We start from the raw sequence: 14,489 nt of genomic DNA on the forward strand, positions 1-14,489 counted from the left end.
TCTACAAACATTATCTGTCTTCTATGGACAACCCAATTCTGAATCAACACAGGCAAGTTTCCCTGACTCTCATGTCTCTTGATTTTCTGAACATGGGGAGCCTTACTAAAATCTATCTACACCACATCCGCCTCTCTACCTTCATCAATGTGCATTGTTGCTTCCTCAGAGTATTTAGTCTAACTCATGAAGCTTTACCAACACATCACAAAGATATACTGTTTGCCCCTAACCAGATTATGCTGCTCCAAATGCTCATAAATTCTTTCTCCAATAATTTGCCCACAACTGAAGTCAGACTCACTGGTTGATAAAACGCATGGTATCCTTATGCCCTTTCTTGAAAAATGAAATAATATTTGCTTCCCTTCAGTCACCTGGTACTACTCCTGTGGCCAGTGAGAATGCAAAGATCTTTGCCAAAAGCACTGGGGTATATTCTGTCCGGCCCTGGACACTTTTCTAACCTAATGTTTTTCAAATTTCCAGTGCATTCTCTTTCTTGCTATTGTCAAGTTCTAGCATATTAGCCTGCTTTATACTGCCCTCACAAACATCAATGTCCCTCTCACTGTGATTACTAAAGCCAAGTGTTTACTAACAATGTTGTTGGCCAGAAGGAACTATAGTCTGCAAATCAGTGAACTCGAATGAATCAAGGGCAGTGGAAGCAGATGGACCAATTGCCTTTGTTCTTGCATACAATTATAAAGAAGGTATATTTATGAATGCTAACTTAACCAAAATGTTATTAAAAGGAAAGAACGAGAAACGAACCAAAAGGGCCCATCCTAAATAAACAGTCAAACGTGCACAGGTTGGAGCTCAAATCTTCCATTATCCATTGTGTCCAATGTACTCATACTCAATGAACTCCAGTAGAATTCCCCTTCTTGGGTTCCATCGGATTGCGCATTCGCACAGGATGAATCCCATGGCTGGTTCTCTCAAGCTTCTTCTCTCTCCATTTCCCACCAAAAAAAACCTTAACCCACTTCAGTGTCCATCACAAAAACTGCCCCAGCATTCTCTAGAATATTCTTCCAGTTCCACCATCCTGATTGGATGACTCAACATTCCCAAGCATCCCTTATTATTAACAGTAACCCAAACACTACCAGCAGAGCACACTGCTTCTACAGAAAACCATTACATGAAATATCCTACCGCATTAGCTGTGAAATCTTTGCCAGGATTTTGCATTTAGTTGGATATAATATGCAGTTTTTTTACTGTTGGGGTCTGAATATGTTCTGCTTAATTCAAGTGGATGCTGATTGAGAACACAGAGCCATAAGTTACCAATTGTCAGGAAGAGGGCAATAAATGGATTCTGGCCCAAAGCAAAGCCAACATAAAAGTACGAAAGATCACACATGACCTACGGCCAATGGCACTGGAATGTAATATTTCAATCGGTAAGAAGTGAATATAAAAGCAAATACTTCAAGTGTGCTGACAGTGGTAACTCCATAGAACATCTATCATGGATAGCGCCACAGACACATGGAGATTTGAAAGGGGACTAGAAGGAATATGTGGGCAGAACCAGAAACTGCTTTTTAAATGGTATCATATCCTCTGCTCTTTGATTGTCATGGAAGGTCAGGAAAACTTAGTTACCAACACAGGTATTGGTTATGTAAGTTCACGTGTTCTTCTGATGAAACAATAAAAGTACCAATTCTCTCTGTACCTCATTAATCATTAATACAAGGGTTGGTTCTTGTAAGAACCTTCACTACCAGCTTTTGTTTCTTCCTGTGATCAGTCCTACTCTCACTCTCGTCATCCTCCCGTTCTTTACATACATGTAGAACATCTTGGAGTTTTCCTTAATCCTGCTTGCCAAGGCCTTCTCATGCACCTTCTAGCCCTCCAAAGTCTATTCTTCAGCAGCTTCCTGGCTACCTTGTAACTCTCTAGACTCCTGTCTGATCTTTGCTTCCAAAACCTTAAGTAATATTCTTTCTTCTTACTTTCCACATCTCTTGTCAACCATGGTTCCTTCATCCTATCATCTTTTCCCTGCTACAATGGAGAAACCTATTCAGAACTCCATGCAAGTGCTCCCTTAACAACCTTCACATTTCTATTGTGCATTTCCCCTGATACATCTGTTCCTGATTTATGCTCCCAGGTTCCTACCTAATAGCTTCATAATTCCTCCTCCTCTAATTAAACACTTTCCCATAATGTCTGTTCCATATGACCAAAAGATCAAAAGATATAAAAGCAGAATTAAGACTTTTAGCCTATTGAGCCTGCTCTGCTATTTCATCATGGCTGATCCATTTTCTCTCTCAGACCCAATTTTCTACCTTCTCCCTGTATCCCTTCATGCTCTAGCTAATCAATAATCTATTAAACTCTGCCTTAAATATACATAAAGAGTTGGCCTCCACAGCTGCTGTGGACACGAATTCCATAGATTCACCACTTTCTGGCTCTGCTCCTATCCCTCTCTAATGCTATGGTAAAGATTATGGAGTTGTGGTCACTAATCCAAAATGCTCACGTACTGAGAGATTTGACATCTGACCTGGTTCATTACCTTGCACCAGATCCAGTACATCCTCTCCTCTAGCTAATCTGTCTACATATTGCACCAGGAATCCTTCTGAACTCCACTACAATTTCTGCCCCAACTAAACCTTTTGCATCAAGGAGATACCAATCAATGTAGAGAAATTGAAGTCACTCATGACAATAACCCTGTTATTTTTGCACCTTTTTAAAATCTGCCTCTTAATCTGTTCCTCAGTGTTTCTGTTGCAGTTGGGGGTGTCTTTGGAAAACCCCCAATAGAGTGATTGCTCCGTTCCTATAACTGACTTCCTCCCACATTGACTCAACGGACATCTTCATGATGTCTTCCCTTTCTATAGTTGTAATTCTATCCCTGATTAGCAGTAGCACCCCCCACCTCTGTTACCTCCCTCCCTGATCCTTTTGAAACATCAAACCCCTGGAACTTCCAGTAGCCATTCCTGTCTTTGCAACACTAAGTCGCTGTAATGGTCACCATGTTGTAACTCCACGTACTCACCCATGCTCTGAGTATATCACTGTTGTTCCTGATACTGCTTGCATTAAAACAGACACATTTCAACCCATCCCACTGACTGCAATTTTGTCCTATCAACTGCCTGACTTACTCACAGCCTCTCCATACAGGCTGCATCTACCTGTACACCAAATGCTCCAACCTCCCACCTATCACTGCGGTTCCTATCCCTTGCCATGCTACTTTTAACCCTCGCTGGTATCTCTAACAAATCTGCCTGCAAGGATATTGAATCCCATCAAGTTCAGGAGTAACTTGTCTTTTTTTGCACAGGTTATCTTCCCAGAAAAGATTCCAATATTCCACAAATCTGAAACCCTGCCTCCTGCACCAATTCCTCAGCTACACATTCTTACCCTCACTGTCACATGGCACAAGCAGCAATCCAGGGATTACTTCCCTTGGGGTCCTGTTTTTCAGCTTCCAATCTAACTCCCTATATTCTGTCTTCAGGACCTCTTCCCTCCCTTACATATATTTCTGGTGCCAATATGTACCACAGCTTCTGGCTACTCACCCTCTCCCTTTAGAATGCTGTGGACTTTATCAGGGGCATCCCTGACCCTGGCATCTGGGAGGCAACATACCATCCAGCAGTCTGTTTCACATCCACTGAATCTCCTGCCTGCTCTCCTAACAACTGAATCCCCTGTGGCCACTGCACTCTTCGACTTCCCTCCCCCTCTGCTTTCTGAGCCATGCAGCTTCAACAGTATCCAAAGTTGTTATTTAGCTGTTGTTGAGGGAAACAGCCACAGAGGTACACTGCCCTGTCTGCCTATTTCCTTTCCTTCTCCTGACAGTCACCAGCGACCTGTCTCCTGCAGCTTAGGGATGATTACCTCCCTGTAGCTCCTATCTATCACCTCCTCATTCTCCTGTATGGGATGAAGGTCATCCAGGTCCCGAACATGGTTTGTAAGTTATCTGGGTTGAAAGCTATTTGCCAATCCTCAGCCTTTGTCTAGCAAATCTACTTCGATTCCCCTCCCTGTAATTTTTCATATACTTCTACACAGTCTGCAACAGCATCTATTTTAGTGCATCCACAGACATGCAAACCATGCCTTATGCATTCACAACCAAATCATTCATATAAATCACAAGAGCTGTTGGTCCCAGCACCAACTCCTATGGCATACCACTAGACACAGGCCTCCAGTCCAAGAAACAACCCTTGGCCTTCACCCTCTGCTCTGTACTACTGAGCAAATTATGAATCCAATCCACCATCTCCCCTGAACCTGAATCACATGTAATGTAAGCTTCTCGATCAGCCTGTCATGAGGGAACTTGTCAAAGACCTTGCTAAGGTTAATATAGACAACATCCACTCTCCTACCTTCATCTACCATCTTGATTATATCCTCGAAGAACTCCAAAAGATTTGTCAAACATAACTTGTCTGACAAATACTGAAGAGATCCAGCCTCTTCAAAAATTGGTAGATTCTGTCCCACAGATTCAGTGTTCATGATTATCCTTTCTCATTGCTGGCATTATTCTTGATTATTTTAGGTATATTTCTATGTTCTATATGTCAATTATACCAGATAACCATGGATATCATTTGTAGGGCCAAATGTAAAAATGTAAATAATGGTGTTCCTGGCATATAGATATGGCTTGAAGAATGTAGCATTTATTAAAAGGCACCTGGAAGGTAGGAGAAATATAAATATCTATCACAGCCATGATTTAAAAAACGATTTGCTGACTTTGAAGAGGGTTCACAAAAATGATTCCAGGACTGAAAGGCTTGTCATATGAGGAGCATTTGATGGCTCGGTGCCTGTACTTGCTGGAATTCAGAAGAATGAACAGGGATCTCATTGAAACCTATTGAATGTTGAAATGCTTCATTAGAGTGGATGTGGAGTGGACATTTCCTATAGCTGGGGAGTCTCAGAGGACATAGCTTCAAAATAGAGGGATGTCCATTTAGTACTGGGATGAGGAGGAAAGTCTTTAGCCAGAGAGTGATGAATCTGCCGAATTTGTTGCCACAGGCATCAGTGGAAGCCAAGTTATTGGGTATATTTAAGGAAGAGAATGATATGTTCTTGATTAGTAAGGCATGAAGGGATATGGGGGGGAAGGCAGGAGATTGGGGATGAGAGGAAAATGGATCAGCCATGATGAAATGGTGGAGCAGACTCAATGAGCCAAATGGCTTAATTCTGCTCCTGTATCTTGTGATCTTATGATCTTATTATCACTTTGGGTCAAATACTATCCACATATACATAAATTGAGTGGTTCAATGATTAAAGTCTCTTTCCTTCATAGCTTATTTTTGACATGGATTAATTGTGTAATTCCCATACTGGTTACATGAAATAGTCCAATGTTTTTCTATTCTTTAATATCCAGAGAGGTTTCTACCACTTCTTATGTTTAGCTTGCCCTGCCTTTGTAGATTCAGCTTTTGCTTATATATATATATATATATATATAAAATGATAAGAGTCATAGAGTCATTGAAAAGAAGAGCATGGAAACAGGCCCACTGCCCCTATCTAGTCCATGCTGAGCACTTAAACTGCCTACTCCTATCAACCTGCACTGTGACCATAGCCCTCCATACCAATTCCTTCCAAGTACCTATCCTAACTTCTTAAACATTGAAATCAAGCTCACATGCACTACTTGCGCTAGTAGCTCATTCCGTACTCTCACGACCCTCTGAGTGAAGAAGATTCCACTCATGCCCCCCTTAAACTTGTCATAAAGTCCTAACCTATTCAGTCTTTCCTTATAACTCAAGTCCTCCAGACTTGAAAATTTTCTCTGTATTCTTTCAACCTTACTTACCTCCTTTCTGTAGGTAGATGACAAAAATGCAATGATATTTTCTTAATTCTGAAGATCTGATGAGCTTCAAACTCTGCTGAAAAAAAATTAGTAAGTGTAGGTTAATTGAAATGCCTGCTTTTACCTTAGTGACTCATTACATTCTGTATTTATTTTGATTCTATGCTACTCAGGCATCTTGAGAACTAATAATGACATCAGATTCTGGACTTGCTTTTGTTTACAGTTTATCAGATGTCCATTCAAATAATGAATTATAATCACACTATTATAGTGCTCGCTTGCTCTTGACTTCCTCTGCTGGTTGAAAGTAAAGCTATTATCCAGTCATCAATTTCGCAATTACTATTGAATAGAACAACCTGTGACAATGTCTTGTAAACTGGTGTGTGACCTCCTAAATTATTAATGTCAATACCGAGGTCTGAAAGGATGAAATGTTACCAGCAAGTAAAGGTTGACAATTGATTCTATTGAAATGCACACGGGGTGTTTCTTATCTGGTGAACAGGATTTTCAATGCTGAGATGGACACACGAATTTTGGGTTATATGTTAACTTAATTATTTCGCTAGATATTTTGCTCTGGGTCACCAAAAGGAATAAATATTCTGTAAACATTGCAGTATACCTGAAACATGGATGTAAAATAATTCTTGTGTTAAAAATAATTATATTCCATGTAACAGCAATATATTATTGTTAATGATTAAGAACAACAAAATAAGTTACTGTTTAGATTAGAACTTGACGCAGCATACAATGAATGAGTATTTGGCATTTAATGAGCGAGTATTAAAAGCTAATTTTTTTCATGTTTTTGAATTTTCCCTTGAGCAGGGGTTCCCAAACCTTTTTTTTGCCAGGGACTGCTACCATTAACCGAGGGGTCCGTGGATCCCAGGTTGTGAACTCCTGCCCTAGAGGATCACAGATGGTCAGAGAAAATATCACTTGTTCCACAAGTGACCAGCCAAGGATGATCAGTGTGCAGGGGCAATGAATTATTTTAGCAATTTATATTACTTTGATGGAAATAACATTGAAGGATATTTTAATTGACCATTAATAGGTCACTAATATGGTTTTGAGTATCCTCCCTTCCTTCCAGACCAGTGTTTTATTCAGTATAAGTTCTTGTTTTATTCCCATTTACGATTTGTTTTGTAATTGGATATTTGATGAAACCTATTGCTTTGAATTCAGGAAATCTTGATTCAATGAATTCTTGTCTCTATAACCAATTTACCCTGTTTGTTATTCACAGTATTTTGTGATTATATATCAAATGAATACAATAAATTCACACAAATTAAATGGTGTCCCCTCATGTTGTCAGTCCTTACACTGAAAACTTATAATATTTTCTGCATTACTGTCAGTATATTTCTCCATTAATTAGCTTATTCTCATCGCCCTATTTAAGTTGCTGCTATTTTCCGCCATTTAAATTGGTGTCAGCAAATTCAGAATTAATAAGTAAATTAGTACCAATACAGACTGACCTTTTTTAAACCTAAGCCCTGCTTTAGCATTCATAGACCACGGTAAGTTAATTTTTCAGAATCATTCTTTTGAGCGTGGTCACAAAGCAGTGAGTGCCTGCCCATAATTATATCATGCAAATGACATTTGCTTTTGTTCAGGGTTCTTTCCCTCAGATGGTACTTTCTTTTATCACACTCCCCACACATCTGTGTCTCAGCAAAACCACTGAATACTCCACCCCTTTTAGTCCCAGAGTTCCTTTTATTATCTATTCTGTCTGTCACATAGACACAGTTAGGATTTTGAACTCACATTGCAATGACATATCCTTGTGACATGGGTTATGTTGCCAGCTGGTATGAACAGGTGTACAGTGAAATTCCCATCAAATGGCAACATGCATTTGGCCGTGCACCAAACCTAAAAGTGAAAAACCTGTTCATTAAAGTCACCCTAAGAACGTGATTGGCTGAACACAAACAAATCATACAATGGTATGTGCGTTGTATGGCACCAGTGCCTGTTTTAGTTCCCCGGTGGATACTTGTCTTTTCTTTATAGCAAAGAGGTCACAAAGCCATAGAAAACACAATTCAATGCAATATATTTATACTTTGTTGCAGAAAGGATTGAGAAATAAAGCGTTTATCAAAATGATTTCAAAAACCTTTTATTATAAAACACGCTTCAACAAGAATTCAGCAATAGTACCATGTAACAAATGACGTTTTAACCAGGAGTTAAGGAAAAAAATTGCTTTGCGTTTTCAGATCAGTTGTGATTGTAAAATTGTATGCCTAAAATGGAGAGTATGTCAAGAAAATGCAGTGAATTTCATATATATTGTTTTAGATGTCAAAACATTGTTATTCCATGTTGAAAGGATTTAAAACATTTATTGTAATTACATATAGAAATGGTGAATTTATGCATAAACAATTACTATTTTTATAAGAATTCAAGTGAATTTATTTATGTGAATGAACTCAGTAATTTTAAGGTAAAATAGGAAAGTGATGCATTTCTTCTGGAGGTAGTAATGGAATTAATTTTTTTCTCATTCTGGAGGGCATGCATTTGTTAGAAAGAGAAAATTCAAATAAGATTTGTGGCTCAAGTTTTTTATTACACACAGAATGGCGGGTGCCTGGAATACACTGCCATGTGTGGTAGCGTTGGTGAATATGGTAGAGGCATTTAAGAGGCTTTTGGACAGGCACATGAATGTGCAGAGAATTTAGGGATTGGGACATTGTGTAAACAGACGGAATTTGTTGTGTTAGGTGTTTAATTACTACTTTAATTAAATTCACAAAATTATGGGCTAAACGGTCTGTCCCTTTGCATTGCTGCCTGTCCCTAATGTTGCAGAATGGGAATAAGAAGATGCTACAAGTTGCATTCACTAATTTTTAGAAATATGTGTAAATTGATAACTGGTAAAATATGAGTGAAATCATAAATGAGACCAGATTTATCAGTCACAAAATTTACACAGAAAATTTACAAGGATATTGCCAGGACTGGAAAACTTGAGTTATAAGGAAAGATTGAATAGGTTAGGATTTCATTCGTTGGAATGTAAAAAATTGAGGGAAGATTTCATACAGGTATGCAAAATTATGAGGGTATAGATAGGGTAAACACAAGCAGGCTTTTACCACTACAACTAGAGGTCATGGGTTAAGGGTGACAGGTGATATGTTTAAGGGGAACATAAGGGGAAACTTATTCATTCAGAGGGTGGTGAGAGTGTGGAATGAGCTGCCAGCATGTGGTGCATTTGAACTTGATTTCAACATTTAAAAGAAGTTTGAATAAATACATGGATGGGCGGGATATGGAGGGCTATGGTCTCAGTGTAGGCCAATGGGATTAGGCAGTTTAAATTGTTCAGCATGGACTAGATGGGCCAATGGGCCTGTTTCTGTGTTGTCCTTTTCCATGACTCTGCTATTCTAAAACTTGTCCTCTAATACTTTAGCTATTCATTTTCTAATATGCAATTATATGTTGAACATACCATTTGGTTATGTTTTATCTGTCTCATATAGACCAAACAGTGAATTTTACATTAAAGAGTTTTCTACAAAATCATGTTTTTAAGTTACTTTCTCCTATTCCTTATAGTTATCACATTTAAACCAGTCTTCATGAGTTTGTTCCTAGTCCAGTGCTTTATTTGGAGTTGTAAATGAAATTGAACACAGTATTGCAATGTTTACAGATCAGTGCAATGTACAAACGTAATAATGAAAAATTATTTCCAGAAACTTTTGTTATTGTTTTCTATATACCACCTGATGGCAATTCTGATGATTTCCTATATATTGGCAATACCAGCTCAAATATTTTTCTCAATATTTATTGCTTATTCTTTCTTTTTGTATTTGAACAGTTTTTTGTCTTTTGTACATCGGTTGAATGCCCAAGTTGGTGTGGTCTCTCATTGATCACATTAATGATTTAATGTGTATGCCCGCAAGAAAATGTATCTCAGGGTTGTATATAGTAACATATATGTACTTCTATATGCACCCAGAAAGCACCTCTGTTTCTGTCTTTAGGATATAGTTCAAGTTGTGTCTTCTAAATTATACCAGTTATGTGTATATATGGAGTGCCAAGGTAGCACAATGATTAGCAAAATGCTTACATCCCCTGCGATCTGGGTTCAATTCCCACTGCTCTCTGAAAGGAGTTTGTATGTTCCCCCGTGACTGCTTGGGTTTCCTCCTGGTGCTCTGGGGGTATCCTCCCACTGTCCAAAGATGTTCCATTTGGTAGGTTAATTGGTCTTTGTAAATTGTCCCATGATTAGGTTAGAGTTGCTGGTCGGCACAGGTTGAAGGGCTGGAAGGGTCTATTCCATGGTGTGTCTCAATAAATACATATAAACATATATTGAAGAATGAGGGAATCCTTTGCAATTATTTCAATTTTTTACATGCCTTTCAAACATTAGAGCAAGGAATTCCCAACCCGGGATCCACGGACTTCTTACTCAATGGTTTTGGTCCGTGGCATAAAAATGGTTGGGAACCCCTGAATTAGACTGACTACATCTTAAATTCACACCCCCATGATGTTTCTCTGTTCATTTATAGTAACAATTATGAACAGGTAGGAATGTCATTAATTCCAGCGTTAGCAGATACAAAATGACTGAAATGGCTGAGACTTCGTCAAGCAGTAATTCATGTCAAAGATTTGTGAGACAGGTACACAGTTTTCAACCCCTTTCCCTCCCAGCTATTCCACACTACAGCATTTTTCTCAGTGATGAACTAGCTACTTCTCACCACCATTATGATTAAGCTCTTGCTAGTGCTGGAATGACAGATGTAAGATTACCTTTAATAAGTGTCCACTCATGCATGCAAATTGAATTAAATAATGGGAGTAGAGATTTGTTCCATAATTAAGATAAAAATCCATGTCAGTCTAAACCCTGGTGTATATTAGTAACAAAGTAAGAGCTTCTTTATCTGGTAATAAATTCTCAATTTTAGCCATGAAGTGTCCATAGAATAAGAAGCAACCTGACGTTTGCAATGGATTCTTTTCTGTATGGACACTGTTGACTCAGCAACCCTGATTCTTATTATTTGCATTGTACAACCAAATAATAATTTATATTTGTAAATGAAAATCTGCTATCACTCTAAGAAATAGGAAAGGAATTTAAGAATGTTTGTATTTCCTTTTTCAAATTGAACCAGTTGGATTTGGCCATCAATTCTCAAATTATGGAGTCCATCAAGGTATTACACGCTCTGTATTTTAAAATAATGACTTTGGAACTTAGCTGGCTGAATGAAACCTCCTTCTTAATTATTACTTTGACAGTTATCTTGAATCTGCAGGAGTCAATTATCGTTCAGTGATGTCAGTCTCATAAGCGGAGGATCACATGCCAGAGATTTGAACATGCAAACTAGGCTGATCCAGAAGTTAAGGGCAGAGGGAATACTACACTCTTAAAGGTGATGGCCATTAGAAAACATGCTATGAAATCTCCCTCTCAGATCACTGCATATGATCCCATGTTATTTGGTTATGTGTCCCGTCATATGATGTAGGCAATCATGGTCTTTCCATGATCATGATTGTTCTTGGCACATTTTTCTACAGAAATATTTTGCCATTGCCTTCTTCTGGGCCATCTTTACAGTTGTAGGACTGCCTTAAACCTTCCTAGGTATCTTCAACCAGCCACCCTCAGCAGCGATTAAAGAACAGAAGTGTTGTCTAATCCCGGAGATTGTGTCCCCTAGAGTTGTTGTTATCCCTTAGCATTGCTAACGTTCTTCCTGAATAGGAAATTGGAAGTAGGGTGGTGATGTAGAGGATGGATTCTAAGGGATTTATGTGTTTCTCCAGCAACCACTTATGTGGATGGTTGATGGGTGACTCTGAAGACTAGTAGCTGGAAGATCTGTCCAGCACTCTGCTTTCCACAGATAGTGTTAACCTTTTCCAGTGTTGATGCAACTACATTCATTCAGCTTATTAGGGTCCATCATAACATTATCTCAAACATTGTAACTGGCAAAAATCCTATGATACATCTGTTAAGTAAGAGTGAAAATCATAAATGATTGCAGCACATGTCATTTTTATTGGCTAAGCCAAATGATGATTATACAGAGGTCTTCCTTGAGAATGATCATGATTAAGGTATAGCTCCTGTCATGTCTTCCCTCTCCATGTATGTGAGCGGTTTTGATTACTGAAGTCCCTTTTGGGATTCAGTTGTCTTTTGATGCCTTGTTTTCTTTCAATTGGGATATAGCTTTTCCAGCTACCTATTAGCCAGGGGTGGCTCTGATGATAAACTGGATAGTTTTGGTGGGCCAGAGTAAGTGGCACTCATTTCAAGGACAAAATTCAGTCTGGAAGTACTTTTTCCAGCACATATCTGTCTTTTGGTCTTTGATAGGTTCGTCTGTTAGAGGAATTGGCTCTTGAGTATTTGAGATGTAGATGCTTTTGTAGAAACTTTGCATGGCATGGTTAATGGTGAGATAATAGAACTCTTATGATGATTGAATCTCTTATGATCATTGAATGTCAAGTTCTTATTGGAATTTGGCCACAAAGTACCGGTAGAACTATTTCCTTCCTCTTGAGGAATAGTTGGGTCTCCAATACTCAGTATGTTGGTCATCAATATCAAATTGGTTCTGGTGTTCTCTAGTGGAGCAGCCAAGAGATTCTTCACAGATGATAACTATTGTAGATTTCAAGACAGTCGGGATGCAGCGGGCCACTGTGCAGTTCCGTTTGGTCGTAGATTACCAAATTGTCTGTGAAATGTTGCACAGATCTATATGTGAAGGATCCTAGAGACATTCAATATGTCATGGTCCTGACTGAACGGTGGTAAGCATCCACGTTTCGGCACTCCTATTCCCCAGAGTATGGTCAGCTGCCGCTGTCCCGATGAGACTCAGGCTGCCAGTTATTACCTGCCACATTCCTTCAGGGAAAATCTGTATTCATGCTGAGGACTCAGTGCTCAGTCATAGGAGTTCCAGTTCTAGTACTACTGTTTGTGATTTTGTCTTTGGATTCAATCTGCGTTGTCTTGTTTATTTCAAGTCTGAGTCTGAGTTAATTCTAGTCCTTACTCTGCACCTGGGTTCACCACCATCCATAGCTCTCTCATTACACAATATTAATTTCCTCGTGGGAACGTTTCTCTTGCCATCTTTGTTGTATGTGTTGATTTGTTTTTGGGTTAGCTGATGAAGATAATCAAATTGATTAGGTAGAGGTTTGTCCACCTGTCATTGGTACATCATGATGATATAAACCAACAGATATCAGGAACTGGATCAGAGGTGTTACTATGATGTCTTTCTGGTGAAGTAGTTATAACATGATTGGACTTATAAGTGGGGATGGGCAGTACTGGAATTAGCTTTCCCTACTCCATCCTTGTTAATCCTGCCTTGTCCGATGATCAGAGACACACGTGATTTTGCAGATGCAGGAAATCTTGAACAACACATGCAGAACACAGGAATAATTCAAAGGGTCAGGCAGCATCTATGGAGGGAAATAAAGAATTCACACTTTTGGCATTGAATGTTTATTTCCCTCCATAAATGCTGCCTGACATGTTGAGTTCCTCCGGCATTTTGTGTGTGTTGTTAGAGGACAGGGTCTTTTCTGATCCTGGCACTGAAGTATTCAGAAAAGATTTGTTTCTTTTATCCTTCAATAACCTAGACCAGGGATTTATCCAGTTTGGAGTGAACGTCTTGGTTAGTTAACTGCAAAGCTTCTAGATTGGCTTTGATGAATTGATGATTTCCAAAAGACCATATAACCTTAAGGTATAGGACAGAATTAGGTCACTTGGCCCATTGAATCTGCTCTGCCATTTCATAATGGCTGATACATTTCCCCTCAGCCGCAGTCTTTTGCCTTCTCCTCATATCCCTTCCTTTCTACTTCTGGGCCACCAAGGATAAGGATGACTCGGGTGGCAGCTCCGATTGAAACAATGGAAACCATCAAATACTCCCATTTCAACCTGCTGCAGATGAGAACCACAGCTGTATCTAAGGTCTGTGCAGTTAGTAATGACATTTTAATGTGAATAAACAATCTACTGCTGCTCAAAACCAATGGAAATAGACTGTGGCTGATGTACTATCCCTTTAAGTGGTGCATATAAAAAAATCAAGGTTTTTGTCCACCAATACCAACTATCTTGCTCACAAACCTATAGGCTCTGGTCAGTAAAATGGAAATTCTCGGAATTAGGGTGCTGTATCAGGGGGACATTAGCACTGCTTGAGTCCTTTAGTTCACGGAATCTCAATTAACTCCTTCCATTCCAGACACAGTGACTCAAATAGATGCATTTACAATACACCTCCAAGATAGGTTTGTTGAGAACCTCAAAAGCAGAGGTAGATTCACTGGTTCAAAGGCTCATTTATTATCAAAGCATGTTTCCGTATACAGCACATCTCTGAAATGTGTCTTCTCCAGATAGCCATGAAACAAAGAAAGAACATGGAAGTTGTTCAGGGAGAAACATCAAACCCAATTCCCATACAAAAAAGAATGGCATCATGATCATCAACCTCGCAAAACCCCCTCC

The sequence above is a fragment of the Hemitrygon akajei genome, chromosome 5 (assembly GCF_048418815.1).
Source record: "Hemitrygon akajei chromosome 5, sHemAka1.3, whole genome shotgun sequence".
Classification (NCBI taxonomy): domain Eukaryota; kingdom Metazoa; phylum Chordata; class Chondrichthyes; order Myliobatiformes; family Dasyatidae; genus Hemitrygon; species Hemitrygon akajei.